Source organism: Bactrocera tryoni, unplaced genomic scaffold (assembly GCF_016617805.1).
Source record: "Bactrocera tryoni isolate S06 unplaced genomic scaffold, CSIRO_BtryS06_freeze2 scaffold_7, whole genome shotgun sequence".
Classification (NCBI taxonomy): domain Eukaryota; kingdom Metazoa; phylum Arthropoda; class Insecta; order Diptera; family Tephritidae; genus Bactrocera; species Bactrocera tryoni.
This window is the reverse complement of record NW_024396366.1, coordinates 8235141-8252171: the sequence shown is the minus strand read 5'-3', so window position 1 is coordinate 8252171 and position 17031 is coordinate 8235141. Positions and strand designations below refer to the sequence as shown.

General features: G+C 38.4%; 1 long non-coding RNA gene and 1 pseudogene across 1 annotated transcript; both read right to left on the bottom strand.

The window, feature by feature from the left end:
- Positions 1-3783: 3783 nt before the first annotated feature.
- On the bottom strand, positions 3784-14163 carry LOC120781647. The gene is made up of 3 exons (XR_005706115.1): positions 14070-14163; positions 8453-8455; positions 3784-3858 (listed from the first exon to the last, which is right to left on the bottom strand). It is a non-coding gene; the product is annotated as an uncharacterized LOC120781647 (long non-coding RNA).
- LOC120781645 lies at positions 10392-12343 on the bottom strand (annotated as a pseudogene).
- Positions 14164-17031: the final 2868 nt, after the last annotated feature.

Genomic DNA, 17031 nt, shown 5'->3' with positions numbered 1-17031 from the left:
CTTATTTCTGTAGACTTTAGACTTGACGTAGCCCCACAAAAAATAGTCTAAAGGCGTTAAATCGCATGATCTTGGTGGCCAACTTTACGGGTCCATTTCTTGAGATGAATTGTTCTCCGAAGTTTTCCCTCAAAATGGCCATAGAATCGCGAGCTGTGTGGCATGTAGCGCCATCTTGTTGAAACCACATGAGTCAACATTTAAATGAAATTATCTTCAAAAAGTAAATGTCATGAACCAATCTAAACGTTTCAAATAAAGAACCGATGAGATTTTGCAAATTTTATGCGTTTTTTTTTTTAAAAAAGTTATCAAGCTCTTAAAAAATCACCCGATATAAACAGCAGTGAACATGTCCCGGAAAGACGACCACTGGTCATAACATCCATTGAAAACTTCAGTATCACAAGCTGGTACCTTTAGATACATGCCTTTATCTAGGTCTTCTTTTTGTGTTGTAATTACTCTGGGAGGGGGAGTAGTGGCTCTACTTGGCCTTACTAAACTTATTTGTTCAATTATCATTCCCTTTGTTAACTCGTACTGATCACGGCAGTTATCACACTTAGCATTTGCCGAAGCTTTTGCGTTTTCTGGGAGTTCCGCGTCGTCAGTATCTAGTACTGTATCGTACGCTGCCAGGAGTCGTGCCCATAGATTGTTAACACTTTCTAACTTTATATTTAAAACTGATTCCGTGATGTCAGTAATAGGGGAAGACTGAAAACGTGTGCAATATCTTATAAAGCTATCACTTTCAGTGATAAATTTCGATATTATATGATCTTTTGATCTCTTTTGCTTTGTACCGTGCTTGGAGCGTGTAGCTTCTGCAGGTGTGCTTTGTTTATCGTCGTCAGCCATTTTTGGAATGGTAAGAAACTGACCTGATTTAGATTCTTTTGAATCTGTGCTCATTTAGAATAATTAAGAATTTAAAATTAAAATTTGATGAGATATTTCTGATGAATACCGAAAACCGAAAACTCTTTTAAGTAAATAAGAGTTGTTATTCCCGAAAATTTACTAAAATACGCGTTAATCGGTTTTGTTAATCGCACTATTGTCTTTAAATAGTTGCGATTTTATATTTATTTTTATATATTTTATATTACGGATTTATCCGTGTGTCCTTGTGTATAAGTACTCGTACAGACGGTATACGAGGTCAATAACCTTTGTACATATATGTGCCCGCTATGTGCGTATTGACGTGCATATGATGTGCTAATTTAGTTGGTGTTTAATCCCGCTTGTTTTTGTAATACAAAGAACAAGGAGATATTGTTAAATAATATTTGCCTATACGGGCTTAGAGTACGTACTATATAAGTATGTACTAATATATACGTTTTTTTTTTTTCTTTTTTTTTTTTTTTTTTGTTTTAAATTCCGCACCGCTTATTGTTTGTAATTAAGCTATTATCGCAGCTTCTAATAATTTGAGATTTGTTATAGTTGTTATGTTTCGGTGTACCCCCTAAATCAGGGTATGTAGCGTATGCAAAAAGAATACCGAATATATGTATGTATACAGTACGTATATCATATAAGTATATACATATGTACTTATATGTGCGCGAGCAGAATATAGCGCGAAAAGAAAATGAACAATGTGTAGGTCATTAACCTCTGCACTTGCGGATTAGCAGGTATATGCTTCAATATATTAATATTAATTTGAATGTTTGTTTGTATTTGTTAGTAAGTACTAATTTATGTTTGTTGCATTTATGTATTTTAAGTATGATATGGATAAGAGCATATGTAAATATGTATGTTTGTTTTTATTCTCGCTCGTGGAAATTTTGCTTTTATGCCTTTCGCTTACCTATTTTATGCAATCCTGCTTACTGTTGAAGAAACAGAAGGGGTATTGCTGGGAAGATTTGCAAGTAAATACTTGAATATAATTTGTTTGTTTTCTGTTGTAGTGGGTGTGTTTGTATACACAAGGGTATGCTTAGAAGGCAGTAAATGATTTCCTTTGGTATTTATAAAAATATATGGATGATATATTTTCTCAACCGTTTAAAAATTGATCAAACGGATTATATACATAGGTTTTATATTTGATAAAACCGTATGATATCATACATATTTACATATGTGCATAAAAAATGGAAACGACTTACTTTGTCTCGCCTCAAGGGAGTTTTGGGGAGAATATAGTACATATATGTACATATGTATTCATATAATTTTGGAAATATTATCCGCTTTCGATTCGGTTTCCTCCTGAGTTTAGTCCTATTTCCTCCTGTGTTTTATGTTCCTTCCTAATTTCCTCCTTTGTTTAGTGTCTTCTTTGCTCCCGTTTCCTCCTTTGTAGAGTTTGTACATATATATGTTGTAATTTTCTGTTAATTATGTCGCGCCCGATTGATATTATGATTTTTGTTATTTTTATTGTTAGACCGCGCCCGATTTAGGTTTTTTATGAATTTTTAATATTTATTTATTATTATTAATTTTTATGTTTTTTTTTTTTTTTTTTTTTTTCACAGCACTGTATTCTACTTGTTTTTTTTTTATATATTTTTGTTGTTTTATATGTGAAATATTCGCACTGGATAACTTTTATGATTTTTTGTAAAATTTTGTTTCTTTGTTTTATTTATTAATTTTACATAAACTAAGTAATGATCTGTTATTATATTTGTTTTGTATTATATGTGGTGGCCTAGACGCAGCAATTTATGTTTATAAATTTTTTATTTTTTAATTAAATATACGTATTTTTATGCTTTTTGCACTGCACTTTGTTTATTTGTTTAATATTTTTGTCTTTTTTATATATGCACTTTTGTAGCACAGTATATTATATATATGTGTATATGTATGTATAACTCTATATTTTCTTTTGTTTGATCACTGCACTTGTTGCTAGCCAAAACCGGTTTTTGGCATACATACATATGATTTTTTTTTTTTTTTGTTTTGGTTTTGTCACTTATAATTTTCGGTTTTTATTACCGCACTTTGTCACAAGTTAAAACTTATTCTTTTTTTCGAAATCTTTATATTTTTTTTTCTTGACTTTATTTAGCCACAGTGCCTTTCTTTATGGCTCGAAGGACCATGTATAATTTACTCACCTTGCTGGCCAACCACACTTTCTTTTAAAACCAAAATGCACCAGATTCCAAAGAATCGTTATAAACTTTTATTTTTATAAAATGCACTTAGAAAATAATATAAAAAAATGTGTTTTTAAAATGTTTTAAAAATTTAAGTTCGAGTTACAATGTATGTATGTTATATATGTATATAAATGTACAAATAGGCAAACGCGGCTACAAATTGCCAAACAGTAGTTCTTTTGAAAACGTTAAATAGATATATGTATATATACACAAACGGGTACGTACCGGAAAGAACCGGGATGCTGCGAAAAGCGGAGGTGTTGCTCGATCGATGTCGTAACGAACAAAGGTGCGCGAGCGCCTTTCTCTTGTCTTTTTGTTCTAATTAGAACGTAGAACGTCATCGCGTTTTGGTGCATGTGCGTGTGTGTGTGTTAATGTGATTCGGTGTGGTGAAATGATGTACATCTGATGTGACGTCGCTACTCATTTAGCCACAATTAAAAGTTATTACATTTGGAAATCTATTAATTCTAATTAACACTCAAAATGCTGAGATATTCCAAGTTTTATGCCGGCAATTGCAACTTCTTTCCTTTTAGTACTTTTAAATAAAAGAAATCGCAGTATAAAATAGTTTGTACTATTCCGGCAAAAATAGCAATCAGATCATAATGAATCTCTGCTATGTATCGATGAATCCAGTCTAATAAATAAAGAGCACGATATGAACCAAGAGCAAACAGATAGTGACTAGTAATGGATTCAGCTTCTCCGGTTGTTTAGGCCAACGCCTAATTTCTTTTTACCACCCCTAGTGAGTATATAACAAACCATTGCCAGTTAGCTGTTAATAGTTTTCACTCAACTGTAAATAACTTTCACTCAACTGGCAATGGTTTCGTTGAAAACTCCCGCTTAGCAAGCGATTCTGCTGGTCAGCCTGGGGTACTTTTTCTAGAGAGCGAAGCGAAATAAGACGTCGTCCACCGGCCACCACAATCAGCATCACCACAAGCACAAACCAGGTAATATTTGGTAATCCCAATTTAATAAAGAACCAACATTTTAATTTATTATATTAGACACAAACTTTGTGGTTTCATTTATTAATACACTTCCTTTTCCTATTTCATATTCTCAACCATCGACGCATCGTCCGCGAGTGACTCGTCGAACGTTCGAGAATATTTATGGTCCTTCGAGCCGGATTTTAATCGACTATATTTCACAAACCAGCAAGCAAGTTTTTCAACACCACACCAATTGGGATTCACGAGGCGCTGCACACCAGCAAGCAAGTTTTTTAACACCACCCACAGGGATTCACAAGGCGCTGCACACCAGCAACTCTTTTTTAACACAATACACTTCACACCAACTCAGGCAAATCTAAGGTACGTGATTGCTTTAATATCACTTGGATATAAATCGTTTTAAAGAAAAAAAAAAGAGTTGTTTTTAATCGCATTTTTTTTTAATATTGGTGACAATTACAAATCGTTTATACAAGAAAAGCAAAGTGACAAGTGTTTTTAGTGTTTTAGTGAAGTAACTGCAAAAACAAAATAATCCGTAAGCGCACGGTTACGTTTACCGGATTTTGTGCGGTAATACTTTTCTCATATATTTTTTCATATATCACTTACAGCACTAATTTTTTGATTTTTCTCAATTTTTTGATTTTGTGCGGTAATACCTTTTTCACATATCACTTACGGCACTAATTTTTGACTTTTCTCAATTTTTCTATTTTGTGCGGTAATATTTTTTCATATATCACTTGCGGCACTGATTTTTGATTTTTTTTTTTTCAATTGGTTTACGAAATTTCTGATTTTTGTTTTTTTTCACTGAGACACTGCACTTTTTCACTTTCAAACACTTTTTTGTAACAAACTGATTTTCGTTGGCGTATCTTGGGTGGCGAACCATATAAAGTGTTGCATAAATATACATACTTACGTACGAGTACACATATATTCTCGTTTTTGGTTGGCAGTGGTGTGCTACAACTCACATATATTAAATAAAGTACAATAAGCCAGATATATTGCGATATCGGCTACTAGTTGAAAATTTTTTTTGCTAAAATATATCCAATAAATCAAGTATTATTGACGAGCCAGATATATTCCGATATCGGCTACTAGCTAAAAATTTTTTTCGTTTGCTGACTTATATTCAATAAATCATATATTATTGACCAGCCAGATATATTGCGATATCGGCTAAAACAGTCAAACAATTTTCTTTTTTCTATTTTCTTGTTTGGTTGGCAGTGGTGTGCTGCAAATAAATATTTACAATAGTGGGGAATTATTTTCAAAGCGATTCCCATATTCTTTAGGCCAAAGTCTGCTCAGTCTTGAGTATTACTATATTCCTTTAAATTTAAATTTGAATTTTCAATTCTTCTTGTCACTTATATCGACAAAACATGGAAGCTTTCATGCGCCTAGTGGACTACGTTGTCGAATACGAGTCTGAATTCAGTGCCGCGTCAAAGGACATCTCGAAAAACGCTCTTGTGATGCAACAAGATGAGTTGAGAGAGATGTGGTGCAAAGCGAAAGCTGCCCATGACGACCTCAACAGCAAAGGAGACATGTCTTTAAAGGACTATGTCCTTATTAAAAAAAAATTCAAGCTAGGTGGTCAATGCTACATACGTTGCATGGGGGCAATGAAGGATATGTCTGAGATCCTCTCAACCCCCAAAGACACAGAAAAATCTGCTAAGGTAGACAATAACCACTCCCTTCCGCCTTGCGATACCGATGTTTTCAAAGGCGACTACCTTTCATGGCCAACATTCTGGGATATGTTCACGGCCGTATACATCAAAAGCAAGCGCCTGTCACCTGTTGAGAAATTATACCATCTCAACAAAAAGACTCAAGGGGAAGCGAAGGTTATTGTGTCGAAATGCCCTCTTACAAATGATGGCTTTGCAATGGCATGGAAGGGTTTGACTGACATGTACGAAAATGAGCGTATACTAGTCGAAACCCAAGTTGACATACTGCTCGACTTACCGTCAATCGACAAAGAATGTTCCAGCTCGATAAAATGGCTACAGCGGGAGATCAACAGCTGCATCTTCTGCCTGACAGCCAATAAAGTGGACATTGGGAAGTGGGATCCAATCATAATCCGCATTTGTTCTAAGAGACTGCCACAAGCAACATTGGCCCTGTAGTAACAGTCTGTAAAGAACAAGACAAAGACATCAAAGTGGGAGGAATTGGACAATTTCCTCACGGATAGATACCGTGATTTAGAGGCAATAGAACGTGCCAAGAAATCGTCCAATTCTGCAAAGCCTGTCAGTGCACCCACACAGAATAAATACAACAACAACAGCCATCAGAACAGACTCGGCGCCTTCCAAGTAAGTTCGTCTATCCCCAGATTATGCTGGATGGCATACGCAAGAACGTGCTGGGATCAGTTCTTGCGCCAGAGACAGTGTTCGGTTGGATAGTCACAGGGCGTGCTAATACAATCAAGCCAACCAACACTTGCGTCTCGTATTATAACGAAATATCGCTGGAAAAGCAGTTAGCTTCGTTCTGGGAATTGAAAGAGATGTTCAAGGAAAGGAAGTTAAGCGAGGAGGACAGGTATTGTGAAGAGCTCTATACAAAGACAACGAAGCGAAATGAAGACGGGAAGTACGTTGTATCGCTACCATTCAGGAAAGACTATCCGGTCAACATTAGTCTAGGTAGTTCCTTAAAGATTGCGTACTCCCAGTTTTATCGCAATGAAGCTCGGTTGTCAAGAGATGAAAACCTGCAAAAGGAATACAACAGAGTGTTAAATGAATATGTTGAGCTGGGTCATATGGTAAAGATACATACCAATCAAACGGCCGACTCTAGTAACAACTATTACCTGCCACACCACGCCGTAAAGAAGGAAGAGAGCACATCGACAAAGGTGCGTGTGGTGTTCAATGCATCGCAAGCGACTTCAAACATCCTTCTCCCCGGTCCAGTTCTTCAGGCAGATCTGACCATCTTAATTCTGCGATGGCGTTTATTTAAATATGTCTTCAATAGCGATATTGAGAAGATGTATCGCCGAATCCTGTTGAAAGCTGATCAAACGAAGTACCAGCGAATCGTTTTCCGCAACCATCCGACCGAACAAACCAACATTTTTGAATTGAAGACGGTGACGTTCGGAATCAACTGCGCTCCTTATCTGGCAATAAGGACGTTACTCCAATTAGCTGACGACGTTGAAAGCTCACTACCAGTAGCCTCAAACATACTTAGGAAGTTCATGTATGTTGATGATGTCTTAGCAGGTGGACACTCTTCAGAGGCTGCAATTAAAGCTAGGAATGAGATAAGAACAGCATTGGAGTCGGCAGGTTTCCCATTAAGAAAATGGACAGCCAACTGTGGAAGAATTTTACAAGGCCTTCCAAAAGACCACTTGCTAAACAAAGAGTTTTTAGACTTCGAAGACACAAGTGATGTCAAGGCTCTTGGGATAAGGTGGAATGCGCACACTGACTTCTTCTATTATAAAACAAAACCTATACTCAGCCCAGAATCATATACAAAGAGAGCTATCCTCTCAGATATCGCCAAACTGTTTGACCCATTAGGATGGCTAGCACCGATAATCGTCACAGCCAAAATGATAATGCAACATATTTGGTTGGAAGGAACACAATGGGACGAGGTTGTATCTCCTACCACATTGGATCGTTGGCACACATTCATGGATAACCATAGGTACATAAACAACATTAAAATGGGGTCCACTTCTCGCCGACGGACGATGTGTCCATTCATGGTTTCTGCGATGCATCAGAGAAAGCATACGCAGCAACGGTCTACCTGCGCGTAAGGACAAGCAACGAAGTTTTCGTCAGCCTACTATTAGCAAAAACCAGAGTAGCGCCTGTCAAAACTATCTCTTTACCGCGTCTGGAACTGTGCGGAGCCGTATTACTGGCCGAAACAGTTGAATCTGTCGTCAACAACCTGGAGCTGACTCATCTTAAACTTAAACTATGGACGGATTCGACCATCGTTCTCGCATGGATTCGCAAGCCACCATGTTCATGGTCAACGTTTGTATCCCATCGAGTGACAAAGATTATAGAAAAGGTTGGCAACGCAAATTGGAATCATGTCGATTCAGGATCTAACCCTGCAGACTTAGCCAGTCGGGGACTTATGGCACAGGATTTGGTGGAAAACATCTTGAGGTGGCAGGGACCTTCTTGGCTGCAAGAAGATCAATCCAAATAGCCATTACGACAAAATGACTACGAGACGACAATAGAGGAAAAACAGGTACGTGTACATGCTTGTACAACAATACAGGGGGATTCTAACGACATCCTTGACCGTTTTACGAGTTTGCCGAGAGCTTTGAGAGTGTTATCATACGTTATGAGATTCTCTCAAAGAACTCATCCAAACACAAAGGCTTCTTTTCAACAAATGTCTTGCTTAATTTCATCCGAAGAAATTAAAGCAACGACAAGACGTTTGATAATAAATACGCAGAAGCAGAAATATGGTCAAGAGTATGGTTGTTTGAAATCCGGTAAGCCCATCGATGCAAAAAGTGAAATCCTCTCTCTTAATCCATTCCTCGATAAAGATGAAGTGTTGAGAACTGGTGGCCGTCTCGGTGCGTCTCTCGACTTGTCATACAATGAGCGCCATCCAATTATCCTTCCATACAACTGTGTATTGTCTCGTCTAACAATCCAGTTTATCCATCAAGTCTCTTTGCATGGAGAAAACCAGCTGATGTTACGGCTAACGCGGGCTCAGTATTGGATTCCAAGGGTGAAAAACTTGATCCGATCCATTATCCATAACTGCAAGACGTGCACGATCTTCAAAAAACGCGCTCAGACGCAACTTATGGGTGCACTTCCGTCCGAACGATCCACATTTTCACGCGCTTTTACGAATACGGGGGTAGATTTCGCGGGTCCGTTCGAAATAAAAAGCTACCGTGGAAGAGGATGCCGTGTATCCAAAGGGTATGTCTGTCTGTTTGTCTGTTTTACAACAAGGGCCATCCACCTGGAGGCCACTACCGATTTATCAACACAGTCATTTTTAGCAGCTCTCTCTAGATTCGTTTCGAGAAGAGGTTGCCCTAAGAATATTTATTCGGACAATGGTACAAACTTCGTTGGAGCATCAAGATCCCTAAGGTCCGAACTTAAAGCCTTCATAGCCGATGCTCGCAACAATGCTATCTCAAAATATAGCCACCAAGCTCTTACATGGCATTTCATACCTGCTGCAGCTCCTCATATGGGCGGACTTTGGGAAGCAGGTGTGAAAAGCTTTAAGAGTCATTTCCGCAAGATTGCGTCTGGGCAAAAATACACTCTTGAAGAGTTTAATACACTCTTATGCCGAATTGAGTCTTGCCTTAATTCGCGACCATTAAGCCCAGCCTCAAACGAACCCACTGATTTGGAGCCACTTACTCCAGGACATTTTTTGGTCGGCGGACATCTGATGGCCCCACCAGAACCGGATATAAATGAAAGCAGTGCCTCTATCGTAAATAGATGGCAAAAACTTAAGGCCTTACATCAATCCTTCTGCAAAAGGTGGAAAACCGAATACCTGAATGAAATGCAGAAGCGCATTAAGTGGAAACATTCCAAAACAAATTTAAAGACAGGTGACCTTGTCGTCATCAAGGAAGACAATTTGTCACCGAACGAGTGGAGATTGGGTAGGATTGTTAATATACACCCAGGTGCTGATACCCGAGTGCGAGTAGTTGACATTATCACTGAAAAAGGCCAAGTTACAAGACCGCTTGCCAAATTGGTCTTACTACCGCCCTACGAGGAGAAAAACGTGGATGCACACCCTACTCAACACAACAGTTCCCTAGCCACATCGGAAGCCTAACTTTCCGATACACTCACTACGATACAAATATTACAAATTCCACCCTAGACACCAGTCGAAGTTGGCATTTTTATGCGAATTTACGTCGTTCTAATTAATTGTGCACTTATGTATGAAATTATTATTTTTTCTTTTATTTTTGAATTTTATAAATTTTCACATTTGGGGTACTCACAACCCGTCGTAAAATGTTGTGGGATTTCGTACAAAAATGAGTTTACACATTCACAATTCTAATTTGCTATGGTTTCGAATCGTTATAACTTATAACTTTATGAGACTTGTGAAAACCCTAATTGATTATATTTTATTCTCTTAAAGAATCACATACCTCACACAATTTATTTTCAGTGTATTTGCACATTTTCTTTCATTAATAAATACCTTTTTTCTGTTTACATTTTTATTAACTGTTTATTGAGTTGTCTTAACATGCAAAACCTTTTAGCATTCACAATGACTTTTGGTGGTTTAGTCAGACATTTTTTCTAATAGTTTATTGTTCTGGCAAAAAAAAAATATAACATGGTATCCTTACTGCTTTCAAATGAGAATTAGATTTTGCCTATATTCTAATCATCAAATACAATTGACTATCGACAATAGGCAAATAAATTAATATATATGATTTGAATGTGCTAAGTAATGACAAATAAATCACTATCAGAGCATATTAGCAATTTTAATAACTCTGGGCGATAATAAAACATAAAATTAAATCCAATATCTTTAAATAAATATTGTCTAATAAACGTAATATAAATACTAAATACCTGATGGCAAATTTAAGAACAAAGAAAAAATAAAACTTTAAATGAATACTTCTGTAGTAAGACGACTAACGATCTAACAAGTGAATTGTACATGAATAGCAAGTGAAGTTTAAGGTTTGTTTGTTGTTATTTAGTATTGGGCTCAACAAATATGTTACGTTTTGATATTATACAGTTTAATATAGGGGTGAATAAATTTTCTATTCGAACGTACAATACTTTTCTTTTAAGCAATTTGTTTTTACATACTTATTTAGTGAATTTTTTTAATCAATTTAGGTTATTGTTGGGTAAAGCAGCAGTGGGTATCATTTAGTGTTCCAATCAGAAATTGGCGTATATACACGACACGATGAAGACGTTCGCATACAAACAACCTAATAGTTGTATTCATTCACTTCATAGTTTAGCACAAATTTCATTTGTAAACTCTGAGCATTTGGCCTTGCCACCCAAGTCTCCAGTCAAATATTTGCTCTCCTTGATCACCTCGAAACAGGCATGTTGGATCTTATCAGCATGTTCATTCAACTCCATGTGTCTCAACATCATAACAGCCGACAGCAATAAAGCAGTTGGGTTGGCCAAATCCTTGCCAGCAATATCAGGCGCAGTACCGTGAACAGATTCGAATAGTGCACCATTTAAGCCCATGTTGCCAGATGGGGTCAGGCCCAATCCACCAACGAGGCCAGCACACATATCAGAAAGAATATCACCATACAAGTTGGGCATTACCAAGACATCATATTTTTTGGGATCCTGCACCATGTTCAAACACACAGTGTCCAAGTAACGTTCTTCGAACTGAATTTCCGGGTATTTTTTCGGCCATATCGCGCGCGCAACGCAAGAACAAACCATCAGACATGCGCATAATATTAGCTTTGTGCACTACGGTCACCTTCTTCCTGTTATTGGCCTTGGCGTATTGGAAGGCATATTCGGCGACACGTTTTGACGCCTCCTCAGTGATCAGTTTTATACTCTGTACAACACCATCAACAATTTCGTGCTCAATGCCGGAGTATTCACCTTCGGTGTTTTCACGGATTGTCACCACATCGACGTCGTCGTAAAGAGTTTTGTAGCCTTCCAGACTGCGACAGGGCCGCACATTAGCGTACAAATTGAATTCCTTACGTAAGGCCAAATTCAATGAGCGATGACCTTTGCCAACTGGGGTCATCAAGGGACCTTTCAAGCCAATTTTATTTGTATTCACCGAATCAATAGCTGCCTGAGGAATGCCGTATTTGCCATCGGGGCCCATAACTGGTGTCAGATCCACCGATTCCCATTCGATTGGTACATTGGCAGTGGTGAAAATCTTCTGCACAGCAGAGGAGATTTCAGGGCCAATGCCATCACCAGGAATTAAAGTGACTTTTCTGGAACCAGATGTAAAGCCGCGAACTGATGTGGGGGCAGTGCTAACAATCTTTTGAATTAATCTTGCAGCCATTTCTTTAAAATTTCACACAGATTTGGATTTAATCTACTTAGAGATATTCGTAATTTAAGAACCAAATCACCAACAGCACGGCACAGAACGGCACAACCACAAAACGCGCTACAGTGCCTTAAAGAAGACGGCGGCCCTACACCCAAACCGGTACCCGCTTTCTTGCACGCTGTGCAAGGGAAAGCATCCATTTCGGCTCTGCTCGCCCTTCCGGGCCAAGACACCGGAGGAGCGCCTACGGGAGGCACTCATAGGCAAATATTGTGTAAATTGCCTTGCGGTCAACCACAGGTCAGCGAATTGCTCCAGCGACGCACGGTGCCGGCGCTGCAACGAGAAGCACCACACAATGCTCCACATCGGGGGAAATACCCGTCGCCGCCCCGCAGTGCCTCAAAACCAGTCATGGAGCGAACAAATAAGTTCCGATGATGCTCTCTCCATCGATGCATCAGACTCTGGAACGGAGACTAGGCCTCTCCAACCAGAACCGGAGGAGGGAGAACTACTTGAAACCGGAGCGGAAACACGGCCTTTCCGCCCATCACAGCGAGGGGAAACGGAAACCCGGACTTTCCGCCCCCTTCTGCAACACGAGCGTCGCGCGCACAAACGCCGTCAGCGCCGTCGCCAAGCGCACAACCCGGCCAGACTGGAGACCAGGTTTCTCCAGCTACACCGGGCTAGCTCCTTCAGAGCCGGGCTAACAAATCGAGCCAGCATAGTGGCTCATTCCTTGCTGCCAACGACAGCCATTTTACCGACGGCGGTAGTAAAGATAGAGGCAAGAAGACGTCTACATTTAGTCAGGGCTCTGATAGACGCATGCGCCCCTACGGAATTGCAACTAGAGCAGACGCATATCGGCGGTCAACGCGGCTGCCTTTTAGTACTGCGAGGCAGACACGGAACAAATACCCGCATCTCGACGCATGTAAGGGTAATGAACGACTATATGCGCATCAGCCCGACCACCACGTTGGACTGCGACATAACAGCCCCATACACCCACATCAAACTGGCGGATCCAAATTTCTACAAGTCATCGCCGATACGCTTGGTGCTCGGCGCGGATGTATATTCCCGCGTCATGACCCAACAGGTCATGCCACAAACGTTTGGGCAGCTTCTCGCCCAGGGCTCCATATTCGGCTGGGTGCTTTCGGGTACGGCCCGGTACTAAATTAAGGTATTTAAGTATTGTTTTTTTTTGAATTCTTATTTAGAATAAGTATTGTTTTTTGGATCCTTATTTAAAAAAAAAAATATATAATTATAATAACAAATGAATGAACTTAAACTATATTTTCTATTTAGCTCTACTAATATTGTGCCATAAATTTGTACATCGTTATGGTGGTCGATGGACATGTAATTTTTTTTTGTTGCTCACCGCACGGGGGCCGGTATGTTTAGGCCAGCGCCTAATTTCTTTTTACCACCCCTGGTGAATATATAACAAACCATTGCCAGTTAGCTGTTAATAGTTTTCACTCAACTGTCAATAACTTTCACTCAACTGGCAATGGTTTCGTTGAAAACTCCCGCTTAGCAAGCGATTCTGCTGGTCAGCCTGGGGTACTTTTTCTATAGAGCGAAGCGAAATAAGACGTCGTCCACCGGCCACCACAACCAGCATCACCACAAGCACAAACCAGGTAATATTTGGTAATCCCAATTGAATAAAGAACCAACATTTTAATTTATTATATTAGACACAAACTTTGTGGTTTCATTTATTAATACACTTCCTTTTCCTATTTCATATTCTCAACCATCGACGCATCGTCCGCGAGAGACTCGTCGAACGTTCGAGAATATTCACCGGTTTTGCTAACCATAAACAGCTGTGGAAGAATAGCTACGGATTCCAAATATATTGAAAATGTCCATAGAATTTCCATCAAAGTATATTCATGATTAATAATCAATGACAGCAACCCACATGGGACAAGTAAGAACTCAATACGAAAAATATCATGGTTATGGTCGTAAGTTCCTCTGAATTTTCCATACATAAGGGGTATTCTCTTGCTCTTGCAAGATTGCAGATTGCAAAAATGCTGTTCCGAAATATACAAGAGCACGAGAGAACCCATTGCAGAATCTAATGATATATGAACGGCTGATTCGGTGAATGTATTGTGAATGACTATTATGCATGGCTATTGCGAATTGACGCAGCTTCTGCATAAATTTTTAACAAAAAAACTGTAACAAATCTTTATAATTTAAATAGAAATTATAAAATCTATTTAAAACTTACCTTTCTCAAAAATTTAACGACGTAATATGTCTTTATGTAAAATGACAGCAAAAACAGGGTTGCAATTATATTTTTGCGTGACATTGCATGGAGGATGGAGTCATGTGTAGAAGTTCACGCAAGTGAGGAAAGTTCTCTGATCGCCATTCACTTGGGAGTGGCCAGAAACGATTCTTTTACACATGGCTCAAGCAGCTCACTACTTCCGGTCTTTGACCAAGTATCCTCTGGGTAGCCTAAGAACATCCGTTCGAAGGCGAGCTAATGTGAGAAGGCGAAACATCCCCTACATAGCATTGTATGCGCTTAAAAGTATGCAACATCGATATAAAACTAGTTTTGGTGGCATTTTAATAGCATACCGAGATGAGCGTCGACCGTTCATAAGATTCAATCAGAGAACGTCTATCATAGAGAAGGTTCACGTTTCAAATATCGTAACTTTTCGAAGGGGTACTCGGCAGAGATGGAGGAGTCTCACCACAGGCAAATTATAAGCGTGTTTCACCACGAAAATAGCAGAATTGAGCATTTTCAGTGTTAAGTGAGAAAAATAATGCTAATTTCAATGTAAACAAATTTACTCCTACAGATTCGTTTATTTTCTATGCGCAACCGACCCGGCATATAATTTATATACATACATAAGTACATACATATGATCCGTATTTAAGTATTTGGTATCAAAGCATATACTTAGTACATAAGTATGTACATATGTATGTTAAAATTCGCCTATGTATTTCATGATGATTCCATAAAATCATTAAAAATATATATGTACATAATAGAGTATGTATTGTATTATGTATTGTTACCCAAATAATTAAATTAGATTTATGGTGATTAGTTTTAAATTTACACATTTACATTAAAAGTTCTTAAAAGATCAAGCGGTCGCACATGTGCTCATACATATCTACATATATAATGTATGTATGCGTGCATGTAAACAAATATGGCAGACCATACGCATAATGTTTGTAAATTTGTCTACATGCAACATATGTACATATGTAAATATGTACACTCAATGCTTCATGCGAAATTTACGTTGAGGCGGACAACCAAGTGCCGAAGCTCACGTTCAAAGACAACAAAGCATCACATCATTGTGTTGTTGGTAGAAAACCGAGCTGTGCTGAAAAAATAAACGAACGATCGCCGATTGTCACCGCTTCCCTTGCCGCTCTAACAGCGTCGCCTACAAACCAGCGTAAATATGTATGAAGATGTATGCGCGTGGATACATATCGACGCAGATTTTTGCGTGTCACGGAAAAATATTTTAGACAAATATTGTAAATCGACAACGGCTATGTTGCCACTTTTGTCACTTCTTTCTGTGAAGAAGCATCAGAAAGTTGTTCAACTTATGATTTTTAGCTTTTGCCATCGTCGCGAAAAGACGCTTGTGGGCAAACGCATACTCGGGGAGATGTGAAGGTGGTCGCTTTTATGAATAAAGCGAGTTTGCTTGTTGAAAGTGCGCTTGCGTTCATGAATGAAATTGTTCTTGCTGTAAGATCTACTACATTTGGCTGCCATATTGACTTGTGACGCAGCTGATGCTATTTCAGACATTTGTTGTTTTTGTAGAACAATATTTGTAATTTTTGCGGATGACATATCTACATGTGAACGCATATAAGTATGTATGTTGTGTATGCATTATTTGTGTGGAATGCCATACGCACATATTTACATGTGTACGCAGATAAGTATGTCTGATGCCATTTCAAACGATTGTTGTTTTTGTAAAGCAATGTTTGTAGTTTTTGGAGGTGATATATTTGCATATGTACGCATATGTATAAGTTAATAAAATACTTTTTATTTTCTTTATTAAAACGGATTTTATTTTGCAATATAATTTTTGTTTATTTATAATTATTTGTTGGGAAGACTATGTCTTCTTAATCCAACCTCTATACTTATCGACTACCACTAACTACTGACTGTGAACTAAGTTAAAAATTAGTTATATTGAAATTAAAGGTGTGCGAGCAGCGATCATCACATGCAGTGCAATGTGACCGTGCATTCAATGCAGACGCTACGTCAGCACTTTTGGGTCGCGCGTGCAACGATCGGAAATGGGTTAAACAAAATTTGGGACGTAAACAGGAAATGATAGTCAGCGAAAGTATAGCAAAAATATGCTTATACGTTTCGTACTAATTATTAGGAAATGTAAATATGTTTGGTGAGAAACGTAAATATGTTTTGTGTTAACTTATACAAGTGCATTGTATGTAGGTTTGTGTATGCGTTATTTGTGTACCAATGTCATACGCACATATTTATGTACATATGTAACTTAACGATTGAACGTGAACCTTCTCTATGATAGACGTTCTCTGATTCAATGTTGTACCAGAGAACGTATATTTATAAACAGAGAACGTTTATAATAGAGAAGTTTCACGGCGCGAAGAACGTAAAAATATTTTTGGCTAACTCGGTCGAGATGGAGGAGTTTCACCACTGCCAGCTCTGCAACAGAAATTTTAACATTTTG